At 41.1% G+C, this 21,548-nt stretch overlaps 1 protein-coding gene across 8 annotated transcripts in view; it reads right to left on the reverse strand.

Annotated features, from left to right (window-relative positions):
* ENOX1 (ecto-NOX disulfide-thiol exchanger 1) overlaps positions 1 to 21,548 on the reverse strand; it is a 365,235-nt gene that overhangs the window by 296,672 nt on the left and 47,015 nt on the right. Inside the window, exon 1 of one of the 8 annotated variants that reach the window (XM_038173136.2) lies at positions 8,371 to 8,409. The exons of the other annotated variants lie outside the window; for them this stretch is intronic. The gene's annotated coding sequence lies outside the window, so the exon portion shown is untranslated. Of the gene's footprint in view, positions 1 to 8,370; positions 8,410 to 21,548 lie in introns of those variants that run through there. 8 annotated transcript variants of the gene reach the window in all.

Consider the following 21,548-nt stretch of genomic DNA (forward strand, 5'->3'; position numbering starts at 1 on the left):
TTTTACTATTTAGGCCTAGGAAGGTGTGGAAGAGATGGTGCATCACATGGCACTGTGATCTACTGTGAGATTCTCCTTTAAAGACCTTTTTTTTTTCTCCGAAAACATCTGTCAGAAGGAGCTTAGGTACAGGTAATGGTGCCTTGGGGCTGCAATGGACTACATCATGGGTTTTGCACTCCTTTTTTCTTTGTAGAGGCACTATTCACCCTTTGCAAAAAGTACTCAGAGCATCATGTGTACTAACATAAAACTGATTCCACTTCAGAGCCAAATGAAAATTAAACAAAACTATGAATGTTTATTATTTTATCCCAGATGGTCTGTCTACTTATTTGCATCTAAATGAGTTTATATAGGTGAGCTGGGAGGCAAAGAGGAGGATGAAAGGGTGATTTTTTCGTTATTTTTCTTTAATTTTTAATTTTTGACCACCTTTTTACACTTTCAGAAGCCCCAGTCATCCAAAGGCTACAAATACAGAACACAAATTATCTGGCCTCTTCATCTTCCTTTCAGTCTCATTTCTCTGGAGCCTGTGATGGAAAAGGTCCAGGATGCAGTTTGCCAGTTCTTTTACATGCTATTTATTAGACCCAAATTTTTTCCAGCTGGAAGGTGTCCATCACATTCTATGGAATTCAAGTTTTCATAGGAAATAAAAGGAACTCTAGTGCTGGGACTGCAAAACGAAAACAAACAAACACTCTCTAAGTAACACTTCACTGGGTGATTCTTTGTTAATTTACGCTAGGACAAAAGTCCACGATGTGAGTATGGTGAGAATGTTCCCTAGTTATCTTACAAGGAGACTTTTCCCCTGCCCAAAACAACTGTCCAATAAATAAACAGTTTCAACTCTTACATCATTCATTATGTCTATCACATTACTGTATAATTACTATTACTATTGAAGAGAGACTCAAGTTTTGCTCACTGCCTGAGGCAAAATGACTAAATTGGACAGCACTCTGTGCAGGATTTTTAAATCTCTGAATCACAGAACAGCAGTTACTGCATTAAGAATTAAGCAAGCTGTAACTTAGAGTCCAGGTTGAAACACAATGCCAGAAATGTGTTGTGATCTCCTTTTAGAGGCATTAACTTGTAAAATCCCTTCCAGTTTGTTACACTGAATATTCAGTATATATCAGACACTATGGAAAAGGCTTGCAAAAATGTATATACTAGAGCGACTATGTGTAATACTTTTTTAAGAATTTGGTTTGTATCTGACAATTAAGGGGTGATATCCTTAACAATTTCTATCACTTTCAGATGCCAGGTAGCAACATTTAACATAGCAGACTGTTGTCTTTTTTTTTTTTTTTTTCTTTTGGTATTAAAATTTGCAAGATGGTGGGTGGTGGGTTCTCTGGTTTCCCTTCACATTCAACCAAAGACTGTAATCTGGGAATAAATGGACATGCCAAGCCTTCCTTTATTATACCTCATTTTTTAAAATTACTCTTTCAGATTCCATCATTACCATCCCCATTTTAAATTCGTTCTTTTTAACATAGATCTACACGTACAGAAAAATGTCTCCTCTTTTGACAGTACATTGAGGCCAGCAGGTTCACAGTTGGTATAGTTAATAAAGGGAAATTAAGGAAGCTCTATCTCACATCTCCTCTCTCATCTCTTGAACCCATATGAAATTCTACTAATTATCCTAAGTAAAATTAAACATTTTAACTTTTCCCTGGAAGAGGAGGAAAAGATTATTCTTGCGAGTCGATCTTCTTACAACTCCCCTAAGATGCAACATCTAATAGACTTGGGGGGGTGGGGAGGGGAGAAGAGCCTCCTGTACAGACTTCTGTTTCAGACTAATAAAACTGCTTCAATAAAGTATATTAACCTGTGCACCATCATTGACAAAATTACAGTCACACCGTGTGCAATGGAGTGTGCTACACGATAATGCAATAAAACATTTTTTTTTCACCCATTACTTCAGGCTTTTTATCCACTGGCAACATCAGTGTTTAAAGTCTGAGTTCCCTGCTCTAACAGAATAGGTGGGAAGTGAAGTCAGTCAGTGTCCACCCAGTCCTACATCCCTAGCCATTAACAGACTCCTGCCACCCATCACAACGAAGGTATTCACCCATCGCTGTTACGGACAAGGTAACTGTACTGGACAGCAGCTTCATCAATAGCAGCAAATGGTTCTGGGACTATCCTACACTGACAGTGAAGTAGATTAGTAGAAAGTGAAATCCTTTCTTTGATTATCTCCCTGGCAAGCTAGGACAAACCAATGTTCCTTGTTGAAAAAGAAAAATGAGGAGTTTAAAAAGAATGCAGATCTTTCTCAGCTCAGAGAACTAATTTCAGAGGGCTGAGAATGTCCTTTTTGCATGAATGGGTTCTCCAAGTGACCTGTGTGAGAAAAGCGAGAAAGCTGCACTAGTCTGTCTCAGAAGCAGCATCCAAGGTGCTCAGATTCCCAATATGAAATATTTTGGTGGAAAAAAAAAAAAAAAAAAAAATTGCTGAGGAACTTTACTTTAGGAGGCCCTTCTAAAGGGAAGCAGGCACAACAGGCAGGCAATGTGCCCACTGCTTTGGGTTGGGCAGTGCAAGGCCTAAGCTCCCCTACTGCATCCCTGTAGAGGGCCTGAGATAAGCAGACGTGCTGCCATCACAGTGGTCCAGAGCTTGGAATAGAAACTTGCTATGGAAATACACTGGGGTTTTGGTTTGTTTGTTTGTTTCTCTTTTAAGAGTAAGGCAGATGCACTAAGCTGCACGATTTCAGCCTAGTGAAAGACTTGGTAAGCAATTCAATGCTTTAGATGAAATAAATCTCTAACCCGACCCATCTTTAACTACAGTGACAAGTATTGAGGAAGCCCTGCTCAAATAATCGCAATACATGTAAAATGGGGGGTCCAGGAAGTTAAATAGAGATCACATTTTTCAGGACTAGGGCCTAGAAGGACAACATGGGTAAGTTTTGTATGTCCATGACATTCAGTTACCTTGGAAATCCCTTAAATAACAGTCAGCTTCACGATATCTGAAGATTATGATACCAGATACCTGTATAAAAGGAGGAACCATTCAGTACTAGCCACTAGTGAAGTCGTGCCTCAGAAATCAAAAGTGGATCAACAAATCCATAGGAGAAACATTGTGTCCTCTTTGAAAGGAGGACCATCCTGTCCTCCTTGATATAGAAAGCCATTGTAACAGCAGTCAGCTACAATTCAAAGGTGTTTGCTCACATTATTTTTAGTGTTCCAGAAAAGAAAGGCCAACTTTCCCTCTGGTCTCAGACGCAAGCACAAAATCTGGAGCTGTGAAGGGGAGCAGGATCAAGAAACTAGAGAGGAGTCTAAGAAACCTTTCTAAACAGTAAGTTATGCATTTTGCTGAAAGTGGAGGACAGGTACCAACATGTTATCCTCTGAAAAATCAGAAATAATGAGGAATAGCTCATAAGGGTTATCAGCAGACAGGCTAGTGGCAGAATGAGTTCACTACAGTGATGATACGACAGTATTAGGATAGCAGAGCAATTCTAAGCAAAGGTAGCTAAAAATACTACCCCTGCCCAACACACACTCCTCCAAGACCTTCTTATCTTCAGTGTCGTGATGTTTCAAAGTTAAATGTCCCAGCAGACAATTCCGTACTGTGTCTGCTAGCATCAAGATGAAGCATGGTGTGCTGTGGTAGGCTTGTAGTCTCTGAGGGTTGCATGTCTGTATGAATGATGAAGATAGCTGCATTTTGTTCCAGTTACTGTGAATTAAGAGCAGAACCCTGCTGCCTGGCAGGTTTTCATCACGGCCTTCAGCTGGGAAAAGTCTGGGTATGGTGCTTGGGCTGCAGTACTGAAGGAATACACAAATCAGGGGGACAAAAAGGGGTCTTGTCTCATTTCCTGATCTAGTTTTGTCCAGGAGGGCCACACAGCATCTGTTCTACAGAGACACACACAAACCACAAAATCTCTTCCTAATACCAATAAGAAAAGACCAAGAACAACAGCTCCCTTTTTTTTTTTTTTTTTTTTTTTTTTTTTTGTATGTGTGTGTGTTGGTGGGGAGCAACTGATATCCCTGACTCCAACGGTCTGGCAACAGCAAGGAGTTTTGCACACTAACCTCTTAAAATGGGTCTTCCTGGCATCTGTTAGCCAAGTATTCTGTTTTTCTACTTTACTGTTAGCAAATTATTTTGTTTTTTGTTTTTTTTTTACTCAAATACTGTGTCTGGAGTTGATTCCAGTACTTCACCTCTTGGGATGTTTGAAAAATTTCTTTTAATTTTCAGTCTAAATTCATTCAGGACTAATTAATAAACATATTAACTTCTGCTGATATTATCCTTCAATTTCAACAGCTCTCCTCCCTCTCTGGTGTTTGCCCTCCAAATGTATTTAGAAAAAAAGTTTCCTCCTGGATATTATACACAAATTACAGCGAATGGAGGCTTAGCATATTTTGCCATAAAGTCTGACAGAAGGGAACCATCCACTGGGAAACCATATTTAATTTATTTTTTACCTAATGAACAAAACACAAGATGCTGATTTCTTTTTCTATGAGCTCCATTACAAGCTAGGAATGATTATACCTGCATGGAGAGCAAGCTATAACCTATGGCTAGCCAAAAGGCAAGAACTGCATCTGAGCAGTCAGCTGCTGGGGGCTGCACTTTAAATGCATTTAGGGTTCCGAGCACTAGCACTGAGCTGTCAGCGGAGGACAAATACATAATAGGGGAGGGGAGAACAGTAGGCATCTGTCATACATCTACCATCTTACTAGAGGACATGGAAAGTGGAAGATACTGACCATGGCTTTCCTCCAGTCCAGACAGACTTGAAAACCAAAGAATCTGGCACCCAGGCGTCCTACTCTCTAGGTTAATGCTGCAACTACTTCATGTCTATGCAAAAGGCAGTTTCATCTGCCCCCCAGTTTCTCAATGTAACCACCATACTTCCCTGTTGACTTCAATGTCATTCAAATGTCTCAGGAATGGCCTCAGCACACCCATCAGGCCTCACTGAGTACTAAAGCACCCCACTGCAGTCTCCAAGCCACGGTGGCACTGCCACGGAGAGCACCAGGACTTCTCTCTTAAAGCACGATGTCTGAACATGCAGGGACACAACCTTTAAATACCCAAGGAGGTCTGTGGTCCAGGACAGAGGGACTGATCAATGCAAGTCAGGTGGCCCTCCAGCACAGTTATCCTGTATTGATCTCCACAACGTCAGCACCAAGGGGGGAAATTTGTCTCACTGACTGCAGATGTCAATATATGAGCTCATCACCTTGGGCTACCCTTAATTGAAAGAGAGAAATAGGTACCTCAAGGGCTCAATTCTTCTCATCATAACATGGATAACTAAAATAGCTCAGATGAATTACACCCAACTATAGGGTCCGATGGTTTTAAAAGGAATCTAGGGAGAGCAGCTTTGATGTAGGCACTCACACTAGATAACTCAAGGTAGTTTGGATGAATCTTACTGCTGAAGCCTGCATCAGGAGAGCTGGCATTCAGACAAATCACTGATCTGAAGTCACAAACAGGGGTTCAAAGGATGGGTTTTCAATAACACCATGATCTAATCTGTAAGTCTTTATTCAGCCCAGCCTTTTCTTGTTGAATTTTAAATAGAATAATTTGAGATTTGGCTCAATGATAGCAGCAATAAAAGTCATCATTAATCTAGGAAGACTGATTTATTAGAAAATATTAAAATAACTAAATATGTATAGCTTGACTAAAGCCACGATTGAAAGAGAAATATGATAATTATCTACAAGCTCTGGAACGATGCACACACTAAGGATTTTTTAAATAGGGATTTTCAGGAAACTATAGCTAAGAGTAATGTGATTATACTGAGCAAAGTAACATTTAGGCTGACAGGAAAAAAAAAAATCCTAATAATGAAGTGTATTCTATTGTAGAATAATCTTCCAAAGGAAATTGGCTGAAGTCCAATCACATCTAAAGCCAACTGGACAGAGATCCACAGAGAACAATCCTGCATTAGCTGCAAGATGGACTAGATGACTCAACAGCACTTTTTCATTTTTAAATTCCTATCATTCCACTGTACAAAATAATCCAATAAGCCAAAGTGAGAGGGAAATAGGCTTAGCAACAACTGCACAGCTGTCTCTTCTCCAAGGTCTGTATAGTGCAATCAGTGTGCCTTGCAAGAGGAAAAGAACGTCTGTACGTGGTCAGAGTACCGTGTTAATTTGGTGTTACAAAGTCTTATGCTTCCTGTCCTCTTTTCTTTCTTGTTCCACTCCCTAATAAAATGAGGAAAATCGACCCTGTGTTGTAAATGCATCAGTCATGATTTTTGCTGCACGAGTTACTCATAATTTGTTTAAGCCTTCTTGATCTCAAATGCCAATTGCTGTTAAACAAAACACAAAAAATAAATAGCCTGTAGACACATATTTCCAACAAAATAATTTTGCCACATGTTGATCTACAAGGAGTAGGGTAACAGTGTTTTCATGAACTTTTGATACTCATTTTTATGGCCGTCCAATAGTTTACTCTAGTTTTGAAGAGGTTTTGACATTTATAGCTAAAAAATCTTGCTGAGCGTCTGTGTTAATATACCCTTTGTTGTCTGTTACACTGCAGGAGCAAATAACAGAAGTCTTCCTAAAGAATGACTATTCAATTCAATTGCGAATTTGGTTTTCCTCATTGGGGAACATTAGACAGTCTTAACAATACATATAAAAAATATTTTCTGAAGTGCTTTCAAGTGTAACACTAGCTTTCTACAATCCATTGCAATTCCACTTTTCCCACAGCAGTCGCACTCTGTAATGCAGACCAAATCTCTTCTACCCACTTCATGGAGTGGCCTGAGATTTCAGGGCACATTTATAGGATGTGTAGCTATGAATGTCTTTTCTAAAAAGGATTTTAAAAGAACATCCTCTGAAGAAGAGATCTGCATGACATAGCTTGTTGCTTGTTTGTTTGTTTGTTTTTTCTTGTTTGTTTGTTTGTTTTTTTTCATTTAGTTTATTTTTTGTTTTCCCTGAAGTGCTCAATTAAGCATACAACAGCACAGACAGGATTTCTGTTTTCCTAAAGAAAGAATATTAATTGAAAATTGTTCACAAAAGCCAACAGTGATCAACAGCTCATAGCTAATACCCCTGGTTCTGAATTATTCACCTAATTTCTCCCTGATTTTTTCCCCTCTCCAATTAACTTTCCTAATCAGAACCCATCTTCTTTCCTACTTTCTTTCCATTGTCAAAGAAGTTAAAAGAAATACAGTGTTAGAATTTTACTGTACGTCATTCTTTTAATTGCTTATACATCTGAGATTTTTCCTTCTCTCTTGTCCTAAGATAATAAGAGACATAAAACATGAATTACCCTTAACTGATACAGCTGCTAATTCCCATTACTGGCAATAGAGCTGAGGCAATAAAATGGCAGCTGTGTCCCTGCAGTCTACCTGCACGTGAAACTGAGCTTGCCTTAGTAAAAGTGACTCACCGCTTTTAATTGGTCTGAAAATATGCCAAGAGAAAAACTGACTGCCACATCATAGTTCAAAGGGTTTGGATATATACTGCTGCGGGATGGTGTTCAAAGAGCAGTCAGAGATGCCATCTGTGGTGGTTTTACCCTGCTACACAGCTGAACTCCACCACAACCACTCTCTTACTCCCCCTCCTCAAAAAAAAGGGGGAGAAAATGTTATGGAAAGAGCTCAAGGGTTGAGATAAGGACAGGGAGATCACTCAACAATTATCGTGATGGGCAAAACAGACTCAGAGTGGGGAGATTAGTAAAATTTATTGCCTATTACTAACAAGGTAGCAGTCAGAAATTAAGAAAACAAACTAAAAACACCTTCCCCTCATCCACCCTCTTCTATGTCCTCCCCCTGAGCAGCACAGAGGAACAGGGAATGGGGGCTGCAGTCAGTCCCTGACGCTTCGTCTCCACTGCTCCTTCACGGTCCCTCTCTGCCCCTGCTCCCCGTGGGGTCCCTCCCAAGGGATTCTGGCACCCCCAGCCCCCTGCTCCTGCGTGGGCTCCTCTCCACGGGCTGCAGCTCTGGCCTGGGGCCTGCTCCTGCGGGGGCTCTCCATGGGCCGCAGCCTCCTCCAGGCCACATCCACCTGCTCCACCGGGGGCTCCTCCACCCATAGGGGGGCTGCAGCATGGAGATCTGCTCCATGTGGGACCCACAGGCTGCAGGGCCAAGAGGCAGAAAAATGAGGAAAAGGCTGTCTCAAAGGATAGGAAAGGGGCCCAGATGAAGCAACATCCTAGCACCTCCAAAAGGACTATGAGGCAGAAGACTTTGCCTAGAGGAAAGTCCTAAACTCCTCTTACCCTGCAGTGTTCTGGGAAACCTGGGCAGAGCTCCATATCCCAACCCAGCAACAAAGTCTCTGCTGCTGCCTTTGGGTTTCTTTTCTGCTTGAAACCTTAGCTAAGAGGAAAAACAAGAGTCACATCCCCAAACTAGGATATGATGAGCCATAGGAATGGAAAGGCTGACTAAAGCACTGTCCAAGTCCCACAGAGAGGGTAAGATCAAGGAAGTAGTAGAAAGAATATATATTTTTTAATTATTTTTTAGGATTTATTACTAGGAAATCAGCTGTATAATTTTTAACTCAGACAGCTAATTCTAGTGGTGATATTTTAATCTAAAGCTAACCTTGCTGTAATTTTTCGCTGATTTACAATGTTGAAATAATTACACCAAAAAAAAAAAAAAAAAAAGAGAGAGAGAGAGAGAGGAAATATATTTCTCGTTTAAATGGGTGAGAATCAACCACATAAAAATAATCATATATAAAGGCTACATAAAGCTCAGCATGAAGGATGGCTTTTTCCAGCAGTAAGGACTGTCAACATAGCAAAGATGCTATGACATGAAAATACCTTCACAGCTTCACAGCAGAGTAAATACTTGATTTCTTTGTCCAGTTTACTGCATGTTTTGCTCTGTCAGAAGAACTGTGGCCAGGCAGCAGGCATGAAAGCTACATAATTTCCTCCTACAGGCTTCTGCACTTATATGGAAATATCTGGAGAGAGGGATGATTTAATGACTGAGTGTGTTCAGCCACAGGAGGTTTCTTGAGGATGGGTAGGAAAGTGATAGGGAAGAGAGAGACGACCATCCCTGCACTGAAAAGTGGGGAGCAAACTCACAGCCAGGCTACAAGAGGTGGCAGAAGGAAAGGTGCTTTGCTCATGGAAATCTTTCATAGGATCCGTGTTTAATCCTGAGAGCTGCAGGCTGGAAAGAATGACCAAAAGAAAACACCCTGCTTTCTATCCCAAGGGTTCACTCTGAAGATGGCAGATCCATTTTCAGTCTCATTATTTCCAGCTGTCTTTCAAGCAGGTCACAGTTTTCTCTCTTAAGAGGAATTTGTCTTTAGTTTAATATCATGCACCGTAACACCCAGAGTTAGGAATAAGAAGTCTTGGTGGTCGTTGGTGCAGTTTACTCATTTTTAGGAAACCAAAACTTCCTGATGTGAAATTCTGCCATAAACTCAGATTATCATTGAAAAGATAATGGAAAATGGGAAACCAAAACTGCCTGATGTGAAATTCTGCCATAAGCTCAGATTATCATTAAAAAGATAATGGAAAATGAAAAGAATCTGCAAAATTAATAGATTTTGTCCAAAGGAAATAGATTGTCTCAAAGTTAAAGAAAGTGTTTTGGGGTTTGTGATTTCATACATTAGCACTGAATAGTCCTACTTCAGCAGGGATTTTCAGGTGGTGAAATAGGAATGAAGAAGCAGGACAGTGACAGAGCAGCCATCCTTGTTTCAGGGTGACCAGAAGCAAACTAGTTCAGGTTGAGAAAGCAGAGAGGGCTGTGAATTAAAGGTGCACTTTTCAACGTCAAATTATTGTCCACCCCCTCACATACATACTGAGAGAAGTCGTGAGAAATTAAAATGCATGAAGACTTGGGAAAAAAAGCTTCCTTTATTCTTAAAATCACGTAATTTGGGGGGTTGAGTCTTGATTTTTAAACTTAGATTGCTAACAATGGCACCTCTGTCATTTTGCTTTAATATGCACATTTCTCCTGAGGACTTGCAAGGTTTTGTTTGGACAGTTTAGGGTTTTGTGGGCCGGGGAGATGGGAGGGAGCACAAGGAGATGATCACCTTTAGAAAGTATTGGTACATTGTTCCATTGTGTCCTAAGAGTTTTTAGGGAGTAAGGCTTTCTGCATCTATTGGGTGACACCCTCTGATTCTTGCACAAGCTAAAAAGCTCCTAGGGTCCTCTATCACTGCATAACACTGCACTGAGCAACTATCAAAATTAAAGGGCTTCTTAAAACTATAAACACTTACAGAAAGATGTCAAAAATTGCTTGTCATGCTGAAGTAGAAGAAAAGGAGCCTAATACATTAAAAATTAAACGTACTCTAACTGCCCACAAAAAAAACACAGCAAGTTTACATGCATTAATTGTTGCCACAACGTTGAAGTGTCTGTGAGTGCAATTGCATTACCTAATTAAGCCCCAAATTGTCAAGTTTACTCATGCAGTGCAGACATATCATGTTTTAAAACGATCCCTATCAGTTAGATGATACTCCCTTTCTGTGCATGAAGCCATCCAGCATTTAAAAGAAAAAAAAAATATCTTTCCAGCTTCCTTTTATATCCCAGGTGGCTTGGATTCTTAAGCATAAGCCTCCCTAAAACACAGAGGAGTAAATATTGAAAGCACTGTGCAGATTTCATACATCAAAAAAATTGGGGTTTAGAAGCACAGATCTCACAACTTGATAATCTGTGCTTCAAAACCCCAATTTTTTTGAGACCAAAGGCCCAGGTTCTTTAACCACCACTCCCACTGCAATCTTAGAATACCACATTATGGTCCCCCTGGACTAGAAATTTAAAATACATTTCACTAATCAAGGCTAATATATAAATATGGAGGACTAAAGAGTACACTCCGTGTACTAAGTGCAACCCAAATATGTTATCAAATATCCTGGTATTACTGTTAATTACAGTAACCTTTTTTAACCTTATGCTCACTAAATCGATTGATTTTCTGAAAAGCAGCATGTCCCACCTTTCATTCAGAAAAGAAAGGCGCACTGGCAAACCAGCTTTCAAAGTGTTTCCATGCCAAGCACAGGATCATGAGATCTACTGGTTACACAGCATTTTCATGCTCCTCACAGATATTTTCTAGGCACTAATAATACCAGTTTATTTTTTAATGGGGCTGCTCTAAAGAAAAATAATTAACATATGGTTGACTTCCCATATATTAGAGAAAACAATAATAGTGACTAAATCGGTCTATCCGTGGTATGGCATAATTTCAACTGTCCTGGTCATGATGAGTTGTGCAGCTGACTCATCTCACAGACACGCATCACGTAATGAGAATGAACACAAATCGTTTGCAATGTCAAGGATTAAATTCTACGTAAGACAAAGGGACACAGGACCATATTACAAGGGACTACCTAGAAAGCAGAAGCCAGCCAGCCATAACCTTTCTGAATCACTGGAACCCCCTGACAGGTGGTTAATTGATAACACCGATAATAATGAGGCAAGATCTCCTCTGTCATCTGGATTTCTAGGCTTCAAGTGAGGGCACGTTATCTTGTCTTTTCTCTGTCCCTGAGTTCAAGGTATCATTCTGAGTGCGTGGCTTAAAAGCCCCAGATCCACGCAAAGTTAAAATCTTACAAGAAATTTGTATCTGCTACAAAAAGAGCTCAAAATAATCTCAAGTTGTAGCAATGGCACAGAGGATGTCCTGAGATGCTGCATCCTACCAAATTGTGGTCACCAACACAGCACCAGTAAATGTCAAAAAGAAATCAGTACACTGAACCCACCTGAGAAGCTCCTGTGACAACCTGCTACATGATGTTTAGGAACATTAGCTGAAATAAACTAAATATGGAAATGATTAAGGGCACCATGTCTGGCTGGTAGGTTCTTATCACGGCACACGCTTGGCAGACTGGGGGTTCTACTTAGTCACAAAAGCAGGATGTGGAGAAGCTGGATCAGATAAAAACAACAAAAACAAAAACAAAAACAAAAACAAAAAAAGGCCTGTAAAACATGCCTCTACTTGGGATCATATTTATTAACACAGCCATTCAAGCAGTCTTAATCTCAGTACAGGAACTAAAATACACGTAAACAGAACAATCTCGGCTGTCAGGATACCACCAATTAATCACCAGGTTTCCTGCATCTGGAGAAAAACAGAAAGGCATCTAAGGCTACCTAGTTTGGGTCCTCCTATATTCAGTGGAGCAAAACAAGGAGCCTAAGACAACTGGACTCCTGACTGAGGTGGCCTGTTAAGGACGAGTGGAGCAAATCCAAGCTGTTGCTGCATTGCATTTCTGTACAGCGTGGGGGGAGAGAGGCAATGCAAAACATAGCTGGGCTGAATCACTCCCTGAAGCTGTTCTCTCAGCTGCATGGGGAGAATAGGCACCTAACTAACATCTGTAGGATCAGATCTGGATTCATCCCACCTCTATCTTGGCACAGCAGACTCTTTATGCAAATTTAGCATGCCAAAGGATTAATCTACCCATCATTTAACTCAGATGTCCTTAAAATTATTGCAGGGGTTCAGAAAATATGAGAGTGGTATGGTAGACAAACTCCTGCTTCCATCAATCATCTTTTCATTAACATCATTCATCCTGTCCTCTTTATTCTGAGTAAAATCTGCATTCTCTCTTTACCATGCAAATACCTCTTACATAATAAATACTGCAACACAATAAATCCTTTAGTGTCCCTTTTTCCTTGTATAGAACCTGTCTCTGCACTGCTTTATACTGAAAAGATTTTTCAGACCTCAGCACATGCATTAACTGTAGTATTTCCTTCCTGTGCAAGCTCATGCAAGGATGGTCTTCTTCATTTTCTCCTCGGTGACGAAGGGCATTGACATTCAAGATCTTCACCTCTACCCACTGGGCTGTGAATCTCTGCATGCATGAAAGCTCCTCCTCTCATCCTAGGTTTGTCCTAGTCAAGAGAAGTCTAACTTAGACTTTCCTCCAAAACAAATGACATGTGAATGGTGTTTTGTTGTTGCTGCTGCTTTGTTTTAAATTTCTTTGCTCTCCTGCCTTGTTCCCAATAGGATTTTTGCATAACATTTAGGGAAACAGAAAAAAAAATAATCCAGGAAACTAAAAGGTCACCCTACTAGTGGCCTCTAACCACAGAAACTATGAATAAGAAGAAAATAACTTTGGACTGTTTTCTGCGAGAAGTTCTGCCTCAGTCTTCTCTTCTCCTCCTGGAAAATGGGTGATGTTCAGAAATAAAATTCGGGCTTGGACCCATCTCTAATTTTCATTCATTAATTCTCAAACAGTTTGTCTGCACACAGAAGAAAAAAATAGAAAACTGCGTGCATGTGAAGACAACCATCTGTAAGCAAAAGGACATTATCCAAGAAGAAGCAATGGGAGGATCTGCTCCTGTAATAATTACTGTCTGCTGTTAACAGCATAACTGTCAGTTGTCAAAACTTGGGACCTAAAATAACCTTCTCCATGTTTCCTTCAAGGTTTTCCTGTGTCCAACTACTTCTCTTTTCAATTGTCTTCACAAATTCTCAACCCTCAACAGCCTTGTTACTGACTTTCAGAGCAAATACTCCATGCCAGAAAGCCAGATTTTTTATATGCAGCCACTTGAAACAATCTCCAACACTGATTTTTATCCTGCATTATTACCTCCTCCAGCACAAGAACTTTGTTTCTCCTGGGAAGGATTTGACTTCCTTACTTATCAACACCTTCCTCTGTATGGCAATGTGTTTCCTCTCACCCTCCTTCAGCCACACAGTGCAAAAATCCTCGAAAAGGTGAAGAGCTGTATGTGTTAATGAAAGGCTGATTAGGAATTGACTGCTAATGTCATAGACGCTTCATCGCGTATTGCCGTGGGATTTTCTACCAACTATCAAGCCAGAACACGTGTGCACAGGTAGCAAATGTACCACGGAGAGGTACTTGTGCACCTTGCTATTAGCCTGAAACAGATTTTCCAGCATCTGAGCAGTGACCTGTTAATAGCTTACATAATGAAAAACAGCACTGAAATGAGTCAGTGTGCTTGGTAAATTCAGATCATTAACCATGAGAAAGCGCTTCAAGTGGATCAAGGGAGAGACACATACCCCAGAGAACATTAAATAGAGAAGTCTTATTAGTGACAAGTAAACAGGTGCAACATTCCTCTAGAAGCAACAGGATGGGCTCCTTCATTTCCCATAGAGAATTCCTTTCTGAAAGACTAGATCTCATCTTCCACAACAAAACAAGTGATGGACTCTTACATCTCTTCCCAGGTATCTACTTGCTGAGAGGGAACTCTGTCAGAAATAAGGAGAAAAGGAAAGCACACAGCTCCTACAACTGCAGCGTCACTGCTGTGCAAACACAGCAGGAGCAGGGAGAGATGAAGAGCAATCCATATACAGATACGCACACCAGGGCTGCAACTGTTCCTCTTGAGCTGTTTCTCCTCTAGCACTGATAACCCTCAGCCAACACATGCACATGGTGGTGATAGCTGGCCATTCGAATGGTGGTCTTGTACCAGCTTTAAATATTCAAAGAGGTACCTACACCACCACCAAGTCCAGTCCAAATATTTTGACCATTTTACCAAGACATTTCAAACACTTTTCTTAATGGATTTTTTAGAAGAGTGAAGAAATGCAAGACAAAAGTGCAGATTTTCACTGACCCAAGCAAGTATTTTTTATGTTCTCCATGAAAATGCAGTGTAGATTCCATGTTAACCCAATGATTTTATTTTATTTTATTTTATTTTATTTTATTTTATTTTATTTTATTTTATTTTATTTTATTTTATTTTTAAAGCATGGCTTAACAATTTTTTGGGAAAGTTAATTGTTTGCATTCTTCTATAAATGATCAGAGCACATGAACAGCATACTTTTTTGTATGTGAAACAGCTTAAATCCTAATGTTTACAAAGACAGAGTCTCTAGAATATACTAGGCTGGGTAAAGAACTCATGTTTTACACTTTCAGCAATCCGCTTCTCTTTGGGATTCTCAGCCCCTAGGCTTTATCCTAGAGATATGACGTATACTTAGCAGTTCTCCATATTTCATTTTTATGAAATTGAAGAGACTCTTTTGATGTAAAATATGTAATTTCTTCTCATAAAAGACTGATACAAGGGCCATTTGACAGAACAGGATGTTGCACTAATGTTTTAGATGGCTATCTCTGCAAGCAAGTCTGATGTTGTACACAATGCTCACTTGGCTTCGTTTCCTTATCTATTTTATGTGCATGAACAGCTGGAAATGGACGTATAGAGGTTCTAACCTTCCACAGCACATCTAAAAAATTACACAACCAAAATCTATGCAGCTGTGAATGCCAGAAAGCCATCTGTATACAAGTTAATTGCTTTTGGTTTGAATAGTTTCCATTTTTATCCTGCCATCTACATTTGCACCTATTCAGTAGTTCATTTTGGACACAGCAGGGAACACATGCCACACTGCAATCCAGTTCTTCCATGTTCCAGGCTGGCTCGTCGCTTGCCTTCCCTCAAACCATTTCCTCCCTTAAGCATTTTTCTCAATTTGTCTCAGAAACCAACAGAGCAAACCTAAGGACTGCTATTTTCACCAGCGCTTCTGTGGAGTGAGTTACCAGGCTGAGTGGATGACAGGAGCAAGCATAGGTTTATTTTCTGGTTTCCCAACTCCATTTACTTTCCTGTGACAAACTAGAGGTGTCTAGGAGCAGCAAATTCACCACAGTTCAGCCACAAGCAGGAGGAATAGCAATATCAGACCGTGCAACACCTTGAACTGATTGCTTCGAAAATGAACCAGCTGTTCCTTTTGTTCCTTAAATCTGTAGATACACATACGTATGTGTGTATAGCAAATTAACAATGCAAATCATACTCAGAAAAATCTCTGACATCTACTTAAAATCTTGCTACTAATTACAGATGTGATTCAGACCAGTGATGTATTTCTAATTAGCACAAATAATCTGTCCTTTTTTTCCTTGGAGGAAATTAACGTGGCCTAACTAGTGAAAATAAAACCAAACTTCACTCTAAAGACTGCTGCTTCATACCCTCTAGGCAGTTTTTTGCTAGCTCTGGCAGATCTATATTAATGACCCTATAAAAGCGTCAATATTATCTAAATAAATCCACAATTTTCTTCAAATATCATCTGTAGATCTCAGAATGCAGTTTCCACCAGAGATTGTGTGCAGGCAGGCTTAAGCATGTAATATTTACGGCAAACAAAAACAAGAAAGCACTCTGAGTTATGCATATGGAAATGCCATTAAAGAAACGTGCAACTTTTCTATGTTTACAGGAAGTGTCACCGGAAAAAAAACAAACAGAGTCATGGCATCAAAACCTGCCCCTTTATAAACATATAGAATAAGTCTTCTAAATGTTGTTTGCTAGATGTGGGAATGACAACAACAAAAAACCTTTCAGTGAGTCACACTACTCTTCTAGGAATAATTAAACTAGAAGACTATTTACAGTGACCTTTCTAGTTTACTTTACAGTTACTGATCAAAAGTACAGTGTCACCCTGTGGACACGCATAATCAACTTTATTTTCCATTCTAACTGAGAAATGGAGCTGTTAATGTCAAGAAACATTAGAAAGAAGCTGCTCTACTGAAGTTGCTCCATCTAGCTAGCATCCCAGTGCTAGCTGGTGACAAAATGCCACTCTGCACTACATGCCCAAAGGAACAAACGCAGGGATTCCAAGGCAGAGGAAACCTAAATCACCATCTGCCCCACTCCCATTAAACCCATTAAGGGTTCTATCAGCCCATGGCCCATCAAAGGGGCGTCTCTATGCCCACAGGCAGCCCAAAGCCACTGTTAGGGAGAAACAGCCATGGGAAACGGAGGGATACGGGGACAAAAGTGTCTGATTGTTTATAAACAAGTGGCTGATCAGATGCTGAAGCCAGGCTCTTTTCAGGGGTGCCCAGCACCCCTGCCAGGCCAGGGGCAGTGGGCACCAAGGGGCAGGCAGGAGGCTCCCTCTGAGCACCAGGCAGCACTTCTGTGCTGGGCGGGCGGCTGAGCACTGGCCCAGGCTGCCCAGAGAGGCTGGGGGGGCTCCTCCTGGCAGAGCGGCACAAGGCGCCTGCACGGGGCCCTGGGCACCCTGCACTGGGGGCCCTGCTGGAGCAGGGCTTGGGGATGGGGGCCTCCAGAGCTCCCTGACAGCTTCAGCTGTGCTGTGGTGCTGTGATCAGTATTGTTGTCTGGCCATGCCCTGCCCTGAACAGCTCAGTCTGTCCTGCTTCCTTCAGGGACCTGGGCAAGCTAGGTATGTGGGCCCACATGAACCCAGTGAGGCTCAACAAGGCCAAGTGCAAGGTGCTGCACCTGGGTTGGGGTAAACCCAGACACAAGCACAGACTGGGAGAAGAGCTCACTGAGAGCAGCCGTGAGGAGAAGGACTTGGGGTTGTGGTGGCCAAAAAGCCAGGCAGCAGCCAGCAGTGTGGGCAGCAGGGCAGAGAGGGGATTGTGCCCCTCTGCTCTGCCCTCGTGAGGCCCCACCTGGAGTGCTGCGTCCAGGGAGGGTGTGGGGCTGGGAGAGCGGGGCCAGAGGAGGGCCATGAGGGTGGGCAGGGGCTGGAGCAGCTCTCCTGGGAAGGCTGAGGGGGCTGGGGGTGTGCAGCCTGGGGAACAGAAGGTTCCAGGGAGACCACATGGCAGCCTATCAATACTTAAAGGGGGCTTGTAGAAAAGATGGAGAGCAACTTCTTGCTCGGACAGACAATGACAGGTCGAGGCAGAATGGTTTTAAACTACAAGAGGGGAGCAGGATGAGCTCATTGCTGCTTGTGTTTGCCAAGTAGGTCTGTACATGTTGATCTGTGTTGCTGACCACGTATACAATATGTGTATACACGTTGCGTATGTGTGCCTGTGTGTGTGCTTACTGGCACAGTACTGCAGGAATACAGCCCAGCCTCACTGCTGGTCAGACCTGGAGGCGTGGGGCTGTGGTAGCCTTGTCTTGGCTGGGCTGCTGGATTCAGCCTCACCATAGCATCTGCAGGTTCTCAAGGGAGGTGTTATCCATCATGGACAAACTAGTATTTAGTTGGAAACAAAGCGGTGTGATCAGTACTGGCAACTCACAGCCAACTGCCGTGGTCATGATCCTCTCTCAGTATCTGTGGTGTAGACAGAAAGACCAGACTGCAGGATCAGCACAGTCATCTCCAAAGGATCTTTTGTTTACAACAGTTGAATGATTTTTTTTTTTCTTTTCAAAAAAGGATGCTAATTGCCTAGTGTCTGCTCTTGTGATCTTGTGTTATTTACTTCATCTACACACAACAGTGCATTCTTCTAATCGGCACCAAAAAAGGAAAGGAAAGGAAAAGTTTCTGGTCATACCAGTGCACCACATCACCAGTTTGTACTTTTGTTATTTTGCTCAGTTAAAACTATGCTTCCTGATATGCATATATATAAGGGAATATGCTCTTCTGTGTAAGACTACTGTAATCCTTGGAAAAGAGACCACATACTAGGGACATCTCTCTCTGTCATCTTGACTATCTTAATCACTATATTAAAAAGCCACATTCGTTCTTGTTTTCTCTTCTGGTCCAGTAAATTTTGACTTCTGCTCAGCCTAACAGTTTCAAGAGAAGTAGTGTGGCAGCCCTGTACAGTCAAGCTTGTACTTGAAGTCTGGCCCTTCTCCTTAGAGAGGCAGGGATTATATCGGGACCTGTCCAGAGGTCAGGTTGGGTTCATTTCCCACATTATGGGTGAGTGAGCAAGCCCCTGTGCTGGAAGAAACTCACCATTCCCTTGCCCTGTGCTGCACTACTAATCTCTATAGGACAGACCTATGCCTGGGGAAAAAAAAAAAAAAAAAAGGCAACCAAAAACAAGACAACAACAAACAGCAATATCAGCAATATTAATATCATAAGAGCATAAGAGGATAAGAGATTTAAGAGATTTCTGGGCATGAAGACAGTGTCCAGCAAGTTCCCCTTAGCAGCCCCGAGGACAATATCTAAGGTTCACATTCAAAATCTTACAGCTTATTGCTTGGCATACATACACAAACACTGCAGACTGGGGATTACTGTGAAATCTATCCAGAGGCACCTCAAGTTTAGAGAGATGAAGTACTCCAAGGGCTGTTCAAAGTAGAGGCTGGAGCTGACCCCAAGGGTAATATCCTGCCTCCTGTCTGCAGCAACTGGGAGCCACAGGTCACTGTTTGTGGACAACTCAAAGCCAGATAATCTGATCTACTTCACAACAGCTTTATGCTTCCCTTACTTCAACAGAGCTAGCTTTGATTTGTACTCAAACAAGACCAACATCAGATCCCTGGTTTACAGCAGCAAAATGTCCCACAGCACCAAAAGAAAGTTAGAATCCCATGCCACATGCACCGGAGCCAAGTAAAATCCTTCCTCTGTGTAAATAACTGACCAAAGAGGACTGAAGCTCTTTGCTTTATGCTTGGCATTTCCACTGTAACAAATAATTGTATTATTATTATTTTTTATTTTTGGGGGGAACACGGACAGTAGCCAATACATGTCACCCTTTAACAAGAACAGAGATATTTCCTCGCCATGAAAAACAACAGCATCAGCTGAATAAGGAGAGTCTTACAAAGACATCATGAATTAGCAGAAAACTAGTTTGGAAAGATAAGATATTAAACAATTTCTGTGGGGAATAAGAACACTGGAGATTATTTACTTTGCTTTAATTACTTTGGCACATTGCTAGATTAGTTTTTGTACGCTACTAGATTTTCATACCATCATTTTACAAATGCAAAGAAGCAAGTTCATGTTCTGAATATTTAAAGTTCGATGTATCTGTATTATCTTGTCCTGTGCTGGATTTTCTGCCACTCAATTCACAAATAAATAAGAGGCTTATACCTTCACTTATATCTTTGCTTTTGAAATTATTATTATTACAGTAATGCAAGCAGCAACCTTAATTTCTAGGTATGTCTTTCTGGCTTGCCTAGCATCTATCAACACGTGTTTTGACAAGAATCCACTGTGAACATATGCAATACCAGAATACTTGATAATCATGAAATGTCACTCATGCTTTCCATCTAGATCACATTAGGTCATCCGCCGTTCTCCTGGAACACTTTATTTTGATGGAAAATTGATAATAAGGCAATTTCCAGAGGGTTATAACTTATAAAAACATAGTGTAACATTTGAAAGAAGTTTCCCTGAAGGCTTTATGAAGTGTTTAATAGGCTCTATAGTTATGGACCATATTACTGCACAACTAATAAAATGGCAGTTTTAGGCTTTTGATTAAATAGAGCACAAAGAAACCTGTGATAAAAAACAACACTTGTCTCACTGTTTTGATACTATTGTGAGATTTATGAGTCCCTACATGCAGGATTTAACTGGCCAACATAAAGATCCTGTCTTATCCTTGACTCTTTCCTAAATCCAAACTATTTCAAGATTGTCATTTGCAGGAAATCTCAAATGTTCCTGTCTTGAAGAGCTGATTGCACCTGAAACAACTGGAGACAATACCATTTCAATACATTTTAACATCAACAGTCTATTTGTGAAGCAAAGCTCTATTAATAACATGATTGTGATGCAAAAATTCCCCAAACTAATTTGTCACATTTTAAGATTAGCAGATTTTGCCATAAGTACTGTTAAAGAGCTTTGGAGTTGCCTGCAGCACTAACAGAGCAGGGGCTTTGCTTTTTTATTCTGTGCGTGTGCAGTGTCTAAGACAGTAAGTCCCATTATTATAGCTCCCCCATAAAGAGAAATCCAAAAAAAATTAACTATTATAATAATTTCCATTACAAATACTGACCAAACAGTCAACACCTATACACTCATAAACCATTTAAATTGTAGTGTACCCCACAGAAGCTTGAAGGATTACTCCACACAACATGATGACAGAGTTAATTTATAGCCAACTGGGAGAAATTAAAAGGTTCAGGTTAATTATTGCTTTACAGCTGGGCTTGAGGCATGAAAAACAGAGCAACTGAGAAGAGTTCAGAGATAAGCAACTGCAGCTTCAGCTTGTCTCCTCCCTGCTACACTCAGGCAGGGCATCACGACAGGGCTCTTCAGTAAGCAAAGAGGCCACTTCAAAAGTCCCTCTCCTCCGATAGCTCGACTCTTTGCTCTGCTCTTCACTATGCTTCCCATGGCCAACACGGCCCCATGACACACGGTGAGCCTTTCTTTATGGCTGTGTCGCTGCCTTCTTTTCTCTGCTAGGTGTTTTCACCTTCTCCTTTCAAAGGCTGCCAGATTTTCAATGTGCCTGTCCTTCACAGTACAAAGTGAAGAGTGGATCCCACTCACCAAGCGAACTGCAGAGAGCCTGTGCTGTGACTCTCATCAAAGGGAAAATGTAGATGAGCTCCTGGTAGAACTAGGCAGCATT

The sequence above is a fragment of the Anas platyrhynchos genome, chromosome 1, assembly GCF_047663525.1.
Source record: "Anas platyrhynchos isolate ZD024472 breed Pekin duck chromosome 1, IASCAAS_PekinDuck_T2T, whole genome shotgun sequence".
Taxonomy (NCBI): domain Eukaryota; kingdom Metazoa; phylum Chordata; class Aves; order Anseriformes; family Anatidae; genus Anas; species Anas platyrhynchos.